The following is an 11783-nucleotide window of genomic DNA, read 5'->3' on the forward strand; positions in this document are numbered from 1 at the left end:
GATGTTGAGTAGTGTTGATAGCAGAAAATAAGAGGCATGAAGAGGTGAGGTCAGGGCTGCAGACCCTGGCCACACTCAGAATGAGCAGGTGCGTTCTTGATGAAAAAATTCTTCAGTGTAATTTTTGTGGCCAGTGCAACTCACCAGTGCAGGTCTCAGCTTTTTGTAACTTCTCCCTCGTGACCCTTGTGATCAGCCGATGTTCTCTGAGAAGCTCTATCAAGGTTTCCCCTTTGGAACCTCTCACAGCAGTCACCGAAACCTTCTGAGTGAACCTCTGTCGGAGTTTCACTGACCCAGCAGATCCTCATGGAAGCCACTGTTTGATTAGGCCTTGCTCTCTGGATCCTATCGGTAAATCAAACCCCAGTTTACTGTTTGTCCCATACAGTCATTTCCATTAGCTTTGAACTTGCTTCAAGGACTGATGGAAAGATCAGTCCTTTGAGCAGCACTTTGGGCGCCCATCAGCTGAACCCCTGCTGAGGTCGGGATGTTCAGTCAGCTTGAAAATAAAACCACAGGAGGTCCCAGTTTCTGTAGCTGTCGCATCGATGGCTCTTCTGTGCTCGTCCACCGGTGTCTGGACGTCCGTCACAGTCTCCGCATTTGTCAGGGTTGATGGTCTGCCCTTTTTGGGGCCATCTGTTTGTTCTTTTCTCCAAACAAACAAACAGACTCACTGCCACAGAGGCACTGCTGACTCCTAGCGACCCCCGGTGGGTTGCCGAGACTGACTGTGTACAGGAGTAGAAAGCCCAGCCTTTCTCCCGAGGGGCTGCTGGTGGTTTCTAGTGCCAGCCGTGTGGACTGGCGTCCGACCTTTAAAATGCTCCATCCACCTAAAGACTGCTGTTTGTGTGGGACAGCATTGTTGCACAGCTCCAGTGGCGTGGCAAGGTGCCCACCTGAGTTTTTTCCGTGGAACAAAAAGTATCCTTTTCCTTCTTTAAAGGAGCCCTGGTGGCATGCTGTTTACATGTTGGCTGCAATGTACAAGACCAGCAGTTCAAAATGATCAGTGGCTCCTGGGTGGACCAAAGGGCCTTTCCCACTCCCGTAAAGAGTGATAGTCTCATACATTCAAGGGGCAGGTCTGCCCTGTCTTAGAGGGTCACAGAGCCAGCATCGGCTTGATGGCAGAGACTTGTATGGAATGAGACAAGTGTATTACTGAGAGCCAATAAACGTTTTGTTTGGAATAAGCCATAGGGGTATGAATCACAATCGTTGTAGCAATGTTTGTTTACTTATCCTTGCATTTGAGTATAGATCAGGCCTCCTCAAATAAGGCCCGCGGGCCACATGCGCCCGCCGAGGACATTTATCCGGCCCGCCGGGTGTTTTTGCCCCGTTTGTTTTTCACTTCAAAATAAGATACGTGCAGTGTGCATAGGAATTTGTTCTTAGTTTTTTGGGTTTTTTTTAACTATAGTCTGGCCTTCCAACGGGTCTGAGGGACAGTGAACTGGCCCCCTGTTTAAAAAGTTTGAGGACCCCTGGTCTAGATGGCATAGGGATTGGAATCAACCTTATGTTCACATTCATTCAACTACTGCTCACCTACAGGACTTCAGACGGTTCATGGAAAAATGAAATGGAAGGATCCTGGCGTTTTCCCACAAAACGATGAAGGAAGCCCCTTCATCCTCTGGGTGGCCGTGTTGGACAGGGAGCCATACGTAGTCCTTTAAAAAAACAAAAAGATACAGAGGCCAAATGATACCCTAGGCAAGTCCTTCCAAACAGGAATTTCTTTGGAAGAAGAATGGCTCGGTTTTTGGTTTTCTGGATTTTCCTGTTGTGACAAGAATATTCCTGGCAAAAGATTTGCTGATTAATTTTTTCCACAGACAGTTGAATGACAGCGGCCGCGCTCATTGTTGATGGCCGTGTGGCCATCACTGCCATCGCTTTCTGAGCTTTGCCATCACTGTTAGGAGAAACTCGGTGCCCCTGTCCCTCCCCTCCTGTTCCTGGTAACTGTGCTCGATACTGTGTGTGCGTGGGTCACGTTGCATTTGTCCTTTTCTGCCTGACTCCTTTGACTCAAGTACAGTGTTTTCAAGGGTTCTCCACGTGGAGCCTGAATCGGGAATCCCCTCGCTCTCGGCACCATGTCTGGCTGACCGTGCTTTCGTGGTGGGACACGTGGCGTCTCCTCCCCTGACTGTCCTGAGCGGGCCTGCAGTGGACATCGGGGTCCTTCTGCTTCCCCCATTCCAGTCATTTTGAGTGTGTACTTATGATTGGGGTCACTGGGTTGTGTGGTAGTTTTATTTTAGCCCTCTAATTGTTAGTGAATTTGATGATATCATTGGAAAGTGGAGTTAACTCTTTCTTTCTCATAACAGACATGGAAGAATGAAGGCTTTTTTGCTCTATATAAAGGATTTTGGCCAAACTGGTTGAGGCTTGGCCCTTGGAATATCATTGTATCCTTTGCTGGTCTGGGGTGAAAAAAGATGTTGTCACAAGAATATGATGTTTTATGAATTGCCATGTTATTAACTATAATTTAGAATTTTTTTTTTTAGTTCTGGTTATATGAAATATCTGCTTAACCTCTTTCAGGAGATATAGAGTCTCTATGCTAGACACTATGACTCTTTCCACTGGAAAATTGGGCTACCCCAAATGCTTTTCAACTATTTTAGGTGCTGGGGAGCCCTGGTGCCATACTGGGTTATGCGCCGGCTGCTGCCTGCAAGAGCAGCTGTCTGAAACCGCTAGCCACTCTGTAGGAGAGGGATGAGGCTTTCTACTCTCATTAGTTCTTATAACATTGCTCTGCTCCATACTCGCCCTCATGAAGAGATCACTGAAGAGAAGGGTGCTGCAGCAAACTGTGGTGAAGAAAGCAGATGGTGTTCGACTATCAATTGGAAGAGTGTCTGGGATCTTAAAGGCTTGTATTCAAACAAGCAGCCCTCTAAGTGAGCTGTCAACTAAGCCCGCATCGAAGAAGCACACCAGTCTGTGGGATCCAAAGTTGACAATAACAAAATCCAAATACGATGAAGGGAAAGGTATCAGTTTACAATAATCTCTGTCTGACAATAAAGCTGTCCCTCGCCTGTGGCTAGAGGGGATCTGCCAGATGCTTGGTTTGGCTATTCTGCAGATGGATTTTGGGTTCCCACTGTCCCCCATAGCCTTCTACAAATTGAGTGTTCAATTCACAGAACGCTCCAAAGCACTGCCACGTGGGCGAGTGCTGCAGCTTGTCGAGGCCCGTGTTGGGCTGTCATCCGAGGTGGTAAATCTTGTGGAGCAGAGAGCTTCGTTTTCTCTCGAGGAGTGGCTGGAGGCTTTGTACCACCACCCTGAGGCTCGCAGTCCACTGCTTCAGCGCCAGTGCCAGCAGGGCTCCCTCCTGGAGCAGGTCCTGGCTGATTTTGAGACCTCGCCTCTGAGATGTCTATTGTAAGCTGCCTGGCCGTAGGCGGGGAGACTGGCCATACATTGCCCTTGTCTTTGACCATGGTCATGCCTCGGGCTCAAACATGGCTCCCTGTGGCCCTGCTTTTGCATGTTGGGGTTGTTACAATGGCGTTTTCGTTGTCGGCCTTAACCGGTAACTGCAGTTCTTCGTGACGTATGAGCAGTTGAAGAAGTTGGACTTGTGACAAGCCCCAGCCGGCACAAGCTTCCCTCTGCAAATGCTCGCTTCCCCTACTCGCAGTGCAGCTTCCTGCTTCCTGCCCTCCTTACGGCTAAGGTCATCCCAGATCCCTGGAGTGATCAGCAGAGGGCAACGGAGGAGTCCCACTGGAATTGCCAGGCCTCATCCAATGTTTACTAACAAACTGCCACATCCAAACACTCTTCCTTCCCATTGAAGTGCCGTTCACAGCCAAGGTGACATTTGAAGTGCATGTTCCTGCTAAGAAATCTCCCAAGACAATCTGGTGCCGGGGACAGTTTGTTCCAAGGAGTGGAGCTCCTGGTGCATCTCAGCACTTGGTGGAGACTCCGGTGTGAGCTGGGCGCCCCCACAGGCCTTCCCGTTCCTGCCTGTCTGAAGAAACATCACACGGGGCACAGGGCCTTCCAAGAGCCGTATGGACAATACCAGAAACCCATCCATCTTTGGAATATTGCACTGGGTTTTAATTTCCTATTTCGGCAGGATCTCTCACTTATAATAAGTGTTTTAAGCCTTTGCAGACTTGGCCTTTGTGAGGAATTGTTACCGAGTATTAAGATGTAAACTCAATTGTGTGACTTGGCGCACAAGCCCAGCAGGTGTTTTCAGCCGGGATGTGTTTTGCCGTAGGTAGTGGTGGTGGTTCCTTCTCTGAGTCTCAGCAATGCTTATTGGCTCTTTTGCGTCGGTTTCCCTCCCTGGGTGCTGGGGCTGAAGCCCTGGAATGGAGGACGCAGTAGCTGTGCTGCCCCTTTTCTGATGTTAACACAGCTAATGTCATGTGTGAACGCCTTTACATCACGCCACCCACGTCTGTGCCCCTTCCAGAAGCAGCATGTACACAAGAGTCGCAGTCCCAGGCTTCCTCGCCGGAACCACAAGGGTGGCCCTTTCTGAGAAGCCTGGTTCAAGAGAGTGCAGGGTACATGGAGATGGTCATGTGCATTGCCTATCCAAATGTGGCCAGTGAATGAGAGCGTTCATTTCTCCACCTTTTCCGTGTTTACTTTAGACCACGTCATGTTACATAAACTGCATCCTGTCTTTGACTTAGTTTAGATGGGAAGTGTGGATTGAGATCCTAGTCACCTCATGACAGGTCTCTTTCATTCTGTCTTCTAAAGGCATTGACTGCTACATGTATTGCACATCACAGTTCCCACCAACTTGTCCTAGCGCGGCCATCCCTATTCCGTGTCCTCTCTTCTTGAGCCTCTGTCAGTGTCCCTGCTGGAATCACTCATGTGTCATGGCTGTGGCTCCTGGGCAGGGCCAGCTAGAGGAGATCTTGGCCTGCTTTCTTGTCTTCAGATTGAAAAGGGACTCTGAAACCCCCAGAGCAGCTGGGTCATAACAGTGTATTGCGCTTACTGCTATCCAGTAGGTTGGTGGCTTGGGTCTACCCAGGGGTACCTTGGGAAAAAGGCCTGGCATCTCCACTTCCGAAAAACTGTCCATTGAAAATCCTGTGGAGCACAGTTCTACTCTGACACGCTCAGGGTCACCGTGAGTTGATGGCAACTGGCTTGGGTTTTAGCTGTGGCCTGAGACCCCTGTGATCTTGATCCTCGTAGAAGACGGCCCCAAGGCAGCCAAGACCCTTGGCTACCTTCAGCGCTACCCTCTGAGAATAACATGAACTGTGCCCTGCCTGTGGCATGTGTAGCAGAGCACTGCTACAGCATCTCAAAAGGAAAAGCCAGACCCTGCCATGGTGTTGATCCCCACATGCTGACCCTGTAGGACAGGGCAGAACTGCCTCTGTGGGATTCCGAGGCTGTTAAACTGATGGAGAGCAGAAAGCCTCATCTTTCTCCTGCAGAGCGGCTGGTGACATGGAACCACTGACCTTTCAGTTCATAGCTCAACATGTAGCCCACTTTGCCAGCAGGGCTACTTTCTACAGCACATGCAGGGTGCATTGCTGGTTTCTGATGTTCCCTCCTCCATGAAGGCAGAATAGGAGGAATCCGAGCTTTGGAGACCAGGCCGTGTTCCTCACAGCCAGGTCCACCTGGCCTTCTCTATGCTTCCTATGAAAAAGAATTCTTACTTTCTCCGTCAGAGCTGAGATAAAGCCATTTAAAAGGGGAAGGAAAACAGAAGCGGGGTGGGGTGGCAGAGGCATGTTCATTGCTGGGAGATGAGGGTGGAGAGTCCGGGTTCCAGCCTTCCTGTCCTGTCAGAAGTGGCCACGGGGCAGAGTCTCACGACACCCGAGAGCAGAGCTCACCCAGGCTGCCAGTCTCACCCACGGGGCCCGGGTTCTGACCTGGGAGAGTTGGTTCCCTAACCAAACATTCCACAGACCAGTCAGTGCAAGGCTGTGTAGAAAGAGGCTTTCGTTTGTGAGTTCTTGGAGTTTAAAGAGCTGTTCATGAACCTTTCTTTGTTTGAATGTAGGAATCATTTCAATTTTTCTTTTTTTAGTGTGTAATTTCTAAACCATTAGAAACAAGCTAATTGAAAGACCAGGTAAAAGTGAGTGCCAGGCTTCAATATGTTCATCACTAAGACCAAAAGAAAGCATTTCCTTAGATTTGGTTGAGAAATATTTTTCAGACTTATTATCTAGAACAATCGTACCTGCTTTTGTTTTTCTGCTTCCCAGAGGAGCATGTACAATTCTGGGGATGTTGAATAAAGAAATGACTTGCTAGCATGAGGAGAATTGATTCTCTTATTTTCAGGGGTGTGAGTATAAATTTATTCTTTTTCTCCTTTTTGGATATGGCTTAAATATGGTTTTTTGTTTTTATGCTCACATTGGAGTGAATGGTTTTATTGTTTGCTTATGGGTTTGTGTAACCATTGATACTGAACGTTGCTGATCTGTGTATGTAAAAAATGCCTCCTGTACTCCATATTTATTCATATGCTTGCGATAGTACATGTTATGTAGAGTATACATTTTTCATAAGCCTTTATATGTGGAACTCTTTATTTAAATAATTGGGATATGTGATGTATACCTTGTTTCATTTATTTAATAAACTGGAGTGATAAATAACAACCAAAACTGATCAGTGGTTATTTCAGATATAAACCCACTACCATTGAGTTGATTCTGTACAGTAGCTCTATAGCAGTGGTTCTTAACCTATGGGTGGTGACCCCTTTGGGGGTCAAACGACCCTTTCACAGGGGTTGCCCAATTCATAACAGTAGCAAAATGATAGTTATGAAGTAGCAATGAAAATCATGTTATGGCTGGGGGGATCACCACAACATGAGGAACTGTGTGAATGGCTCGCGGCATGAGGAAGGTTGAGAACCACTGCTCTACAGGATAGAGTAGAACTGCTCCTGAGAGTGTGTGTCTGAGGCTGCAAATTTTCGCAGGAACACACAGCCTCACCTCCCTGGGAGTGGTTGGTGGGTTTGAACTGCTGATATAACAGTGGCTAACCCACAGCACCACCAGGGCCCCCTTTCAGATACAGAGGAACATTCCAACAGACACATCAAAGGAGAGTCCAGAGACCAGTGGCCATTGTCTCAGATTCCTCCAGTCTATTCTGACCAAGTGGAACCGATCCCTGAGGTGCTCTTGGCTCTCATCGTTAGGGGAGATTAACTTTGTAACTTGCTATCGTGACTTAGGTGCAGGTTTACAGAGCAGTAATTCATACACTCTGATTGGCCGCCTCCTGGAAGATCCCCCGTATACCCTCACCTATCCCACTTCCCTGTGTTTCCTTCGGGAGAGAAGATTTCAGGTCATTCTCTCGTGGAGCCACGAGGTGGATTTGAACTGCCAGCTTCATCGTTGACATCTGAGCACTTCCCCCTTGTGCTACCAGGGCCCGTGGAGTGGCAGCAGTGTGGGTGAACGCCACGATGGACATTTCTCAGCACAGAGAAGCTGTGAAGGGCAGCTTCATCACGCAGACCTGCGAGTCCATGCCGGCTATGACTTCCTCTAGCTCAGTGCCAGTGGGCCACTTGGTTTGTTTGCTGTGGTGACGTCTCCGGGCTGGGTCACTCACTCCCATTACCACAGTGACTGTTGGCTGCAGGCAGGTGCTGGCACCCTCAGGCAGCTGTGGGCCAGGCAGACACCGCTGGTTGGCGGGACACTACCAGTGGACTAAAGGCAATCTTGGATCATTTGCTTTTTCACTGATGAACATTTTTTTAGGTGCCTGTCTTCTTAACTATTTTTTAACTTTATTGTGATGAAAATAGACATAACAAAACACAGCATCTCAACAGACTGCATGTAAAATGTTGAATGTGTTTTCATAGAATAGCATGATAGAAAAAAAAAAGAATAGCATGATAGGTGTGGTTGTAACCCACCATGCCTGTGATACATAATAGTACTCAAATATCTAATACTAAGATAACTTATTGATAAGTTCTAATATTAAACAATACTAAACTTTACTGTGGTTATGGACAGTAAAAAAAAAACCAAAAACATGCCACGGAGGGTCTCAGAAAATTTAAGTTAAAGCTGTTACTACTTCACAATTGGGAAGTCAGAGTAACCCGGTTCTAGACGTTGCTCTGTCACTGTTGGATTTGGGCCTTGCTCTTGCCTTTCCTGCACAGGACGCACTGTGGATGTGGGACCTTGTCCTTGTCCTTGTTCTGGACCTGCTAACCCGTCTCAGCTTTTTACCCTCAACCTGTGTGTACTTGGCGGAAAAATACCCCTTACATCTTCCCCAAGTTCAATAACTCACCCACAGATATCAGACTATCCCCTCCTGCCATGCTCAAACCATCCTCGTGTTCTTCACAGGCCCCCGCACCACCCAGGGTGTGCACCTCACCCATGGCTTCCCTCCGCACCTGTCCACCCTGCACCCAGAAGCTTCCGATTACATCTTCAGCCGTGCAGCTATCCTCTTGACTTTCCTTCAAACCATTCCACAGAGACACAGTTAACAACTAACTGTGTCTTGTCCTTGAAAGAAAACCTTCTCGTCCCCCTTCCCTTCCACTCCTGGTAACCACTAAAAGTCTCTGGTTTCTGTATATTTGCCCGTTTCAATAAATGATCTCATAATGATGGGGGCCTTTTGTGATGGACTGGTTTGTCCAGGCTCGGTGCTTTCACACGGCATCCCTGTAGTGGCACATATCAGGACCTTGTTCCTCATTCAAGGCGGAGTGTATATTTCACTGTGCTGGTAGAGTGCCTGCCGTAACTTTGTGAAAATAAGTGATTTCTTTAAAAAACAAAAAGCGGGCTTTTTGTTTCAGTTCTGCTTAGGAGATTGGGTGACACAGACATGTGGACTTCAGATACATGGGAACTGGTGGCTCCTGGCGTGGTCAGTGGATAGTAGCTGTCATTTGGATTAAGGTACCTGTTAGACCCATAGTACTTTGAACAACTGACATAATACAATTATGTACTTATGTAAATAATCCCTTTTACCCTTTAAGTACATTCACTACATTAGGTTCATTCTTTTTCTTCGCCCATAGGAATGAAGTCATACTCTACAAAAGAGGTTGCATTTTACCTTTTTCTTATGAAAGAGTAGTTCATGGATAATACCTTCCTATTGTGCAGGCTAAGATCTAGCTCACTCGTCTCATGAGCCGCAGAGAAATCACACAGAGATGGACATGGGTGACTTCAGCATGGGGCACCCACAGAGGCACAGGAAGAGATGCCTGGGAATCTAGATATCTGAGTTATAAGTAGAAAGTGTAATTGCAAAGCATGTCACATTTTTTGACATTTTAGGCATTTAATGTTCCTATATACTGATACTACGTCCATTCTGATTCATATCGACCCTGTAGGACAGGGTAAACTGTACAGGAGTAGAAAGCCACCTTTCTCCCTTGGAGCAGCTGGTGGTTTTGAACTGCTGATCTAGTGGTTTGCCCAATTCAACCACTACGCCACCAGGGCTCCCGTTTCTATATTAAGTATGGTTCAATTAGATCAAGCATAATTGTACAATTACTACCACAATCAGTTTCCAACCATGTTCTTTCTTCTTGAACTTTTGATATCAGCTGCCATAGTCATTGCTTTCCTTAGATCAGCAAACACTTAGGCTACAGCCACCAGTCTTCTCAGCCTGTGGCCAAGTCCCCAGTTCTCAACCTCTCAGCCCCGTGGCAGCCAAGGCTTGCTCTGGTTCATAGTCTCAGCTATGTGGGCCCTTGCTTTGATGTCACTTCTAAGAATTCACTGCCAAATCTAAGGTCATGAAAGTTGACCTCTATGTTTTCCAGTATATAGCTCTTTGAGGTTGAAATCTTCGAGAGTAATTCTGTCTTTTCAAAATGTCCCTTGATTCGAAACATTGACTCTCCCTTCCAAGCTGGGGACCCTTGCTGTCCTCCAGAGCAGCACTGCCTCCCTTAGAACCTGGGCTGTTGTTTAAACGTGGTGTCAAACCGGGGTGTGTGTGTGTGTGATTTATACAGCTCACTGACGCACGAAGGAGAGGCTGATCGAGTGAGTAACCAAGGAAATGATTTGAATGGAAAACAGATCTCCCAGCACAGGATGGAGCAGTCAAAGCCAAGCCCAAGGGGTGTCTTTCCACCACTCGGCTGGAGGGTTGTACACAGAGAAGTTCAGTGACCCCAGGTTCTTGTGCTCCCATGAGTCCAGAGGCCGCTGTTGGCATGAGAATATTCCATGGAATATTGTTCTTTACGTTGCTCTTTTTGAGACTCTGCTGCTTGGTAACAATGACATCAAATGGAGCACAATCCGCGAGCCCGTGTGGTGTGTCCTACTTCCCTTTGCTGCCATGATTTGACATTTTAGTACTTACGTGGCCTCCAGACAAAGAACAAGTTTTTCCATTCAGAGATGTTTCTATGAGTCTTTTATTCTCGCCCTTAGACTTGTGCTTGCCAAAGTGCCCCGTGGTGAAGTACTAAAGCCGCCACGCAGGAGTTGATTCCTGACCTTAGGGCAGAGTAGGACTGCTTCCCGGTGCTTCGGACAGTGTCAGTCTTTATGGAAGCAGACTGCCATGTTTGCGGCAGTTGGTTGGGTTCGAACCACTGGCCTTTCAGTTAGCAGCCTAACGCTTAGCCCACTGTGCCACCAGAGCTCCTTACAAAGTACTCAACCAAACCTGCTACCAAGAAGTGGTTCTGATTCATAGGGTTTCTGAGGTTGTCAATCTTTGTGGGAGCAGACAGCTGCATCTTTCCCACGCTATACTGTGTGTGTGTGTGTGTGTGTGTGTGTGTGTGTGTGTGTGTGTGTGTTCAGACTACTGACCTTGAGGTTAGCAGCCTGGGTAACCCACTAGGGTAACAGGGCTCCCAGCAGGTTCAAATTGTGCATCTTCTGTCCTTCATGTTCATTAAGGATTAGCAGAGAGGGTTGACAAGCAGTCCATGGGGTTTCTGAGACTGTCAATCTTTCTGGGAACACACAGCTTCATTTTCCCCACAGAGCAGCTGGGGGTTTCAATTGTTCGCCCTATGCCATTCGTGTGCATTAAGATTTGCAGAGAGGCTTTGTGCACCATATAGATTGCAGTGTTAGGTCGTACTGGCCAACAAGCATTTTGGTGCTTCAGATGTTAGACTTGTTTCTGAGTATCTTTGATCTGCTGACTCCAACAGTGGTCCGTTTTCCCTATCAGTTCTAGCTTTTGAGATACACTCTGTTCACCCATTAAAAAAAAAATTGGGATAGTTAAATAAAGTGCTAGATAGCCTGAGATAGAGGAAATGCATGCTGGGTTTATTTAAAGTAGTTTGCGTTGTACTAAATACTTAAATCAGGTTATACTTCACATGGTGTCCTTTGATCCAAAGGTATAGTTGAACAGTGCAAATTATGTGAACTAGGAATTTTCCCCAAGTATAACTTCACTTTTATTAGGAACTGAATAGCAGTCAGTTCCAATTTGTTATCTTAAAAGGGAGCCAAGAAACAGGAGTCACTACAGTAAATGGAGAGCCCTGGTGGCATCATGGGCCACGTGTTTGACCGCTAACCAGAAGGTCAGCTGTTCCAGCCCACCAGCCACTCTGCAGGAGAAAGAAGACTTGCTGCTCCCATGAAGGCTTACAAGCTCAGAGGAGGTTCCACTTGGGCCTCCAGGGTTGCTATGAGCCATCATCGACTGACTGGTAGTGCCTTTGGTACAGTGAGTAGAGATTCAAATGTTCTGAAGCCCAAAATGGG

General features: G+C 47.3%; 1 long non-coding RNA gene across 1 annotated transcript; it reads left to right on the forward strand.

The window, feature by feature from the left end:
* Nucleotides 1-1465: 1465 nt before the first annotated feature.
* On the forward strand, nucleotides 1466-6662 carry LOC123520946. The gene is made up of 2 exons (XR_006679455.1): nucleotides 1466-2435; nucleotides 3588-6662. It is a non-coding gene; the product is annotated as an uncharacterized LOC123520946 (long non-coding RNA).
* Nucleotides 6663-11783: the final 5121 nt, after the last annotated feature.

Source organism: Echinops telfairi, unplaced genomic scaffold, assembly GCF_000313985.2.
Source record: "Echinops telfairi isolate 266 unplaced genomic scaffold, ASM31398v2 ScPeMD7_7467;HRSCAF=8505_1, whole genome shotgun sequence".
In the NCBI taxonomy this organism is placed as follows: domain Eukaryota; kingdom Metazoa; phylum Chordata; class Mammalia; order Afrosoricida; family Tenrecidae; genus Echinops; species Echinops telfairi.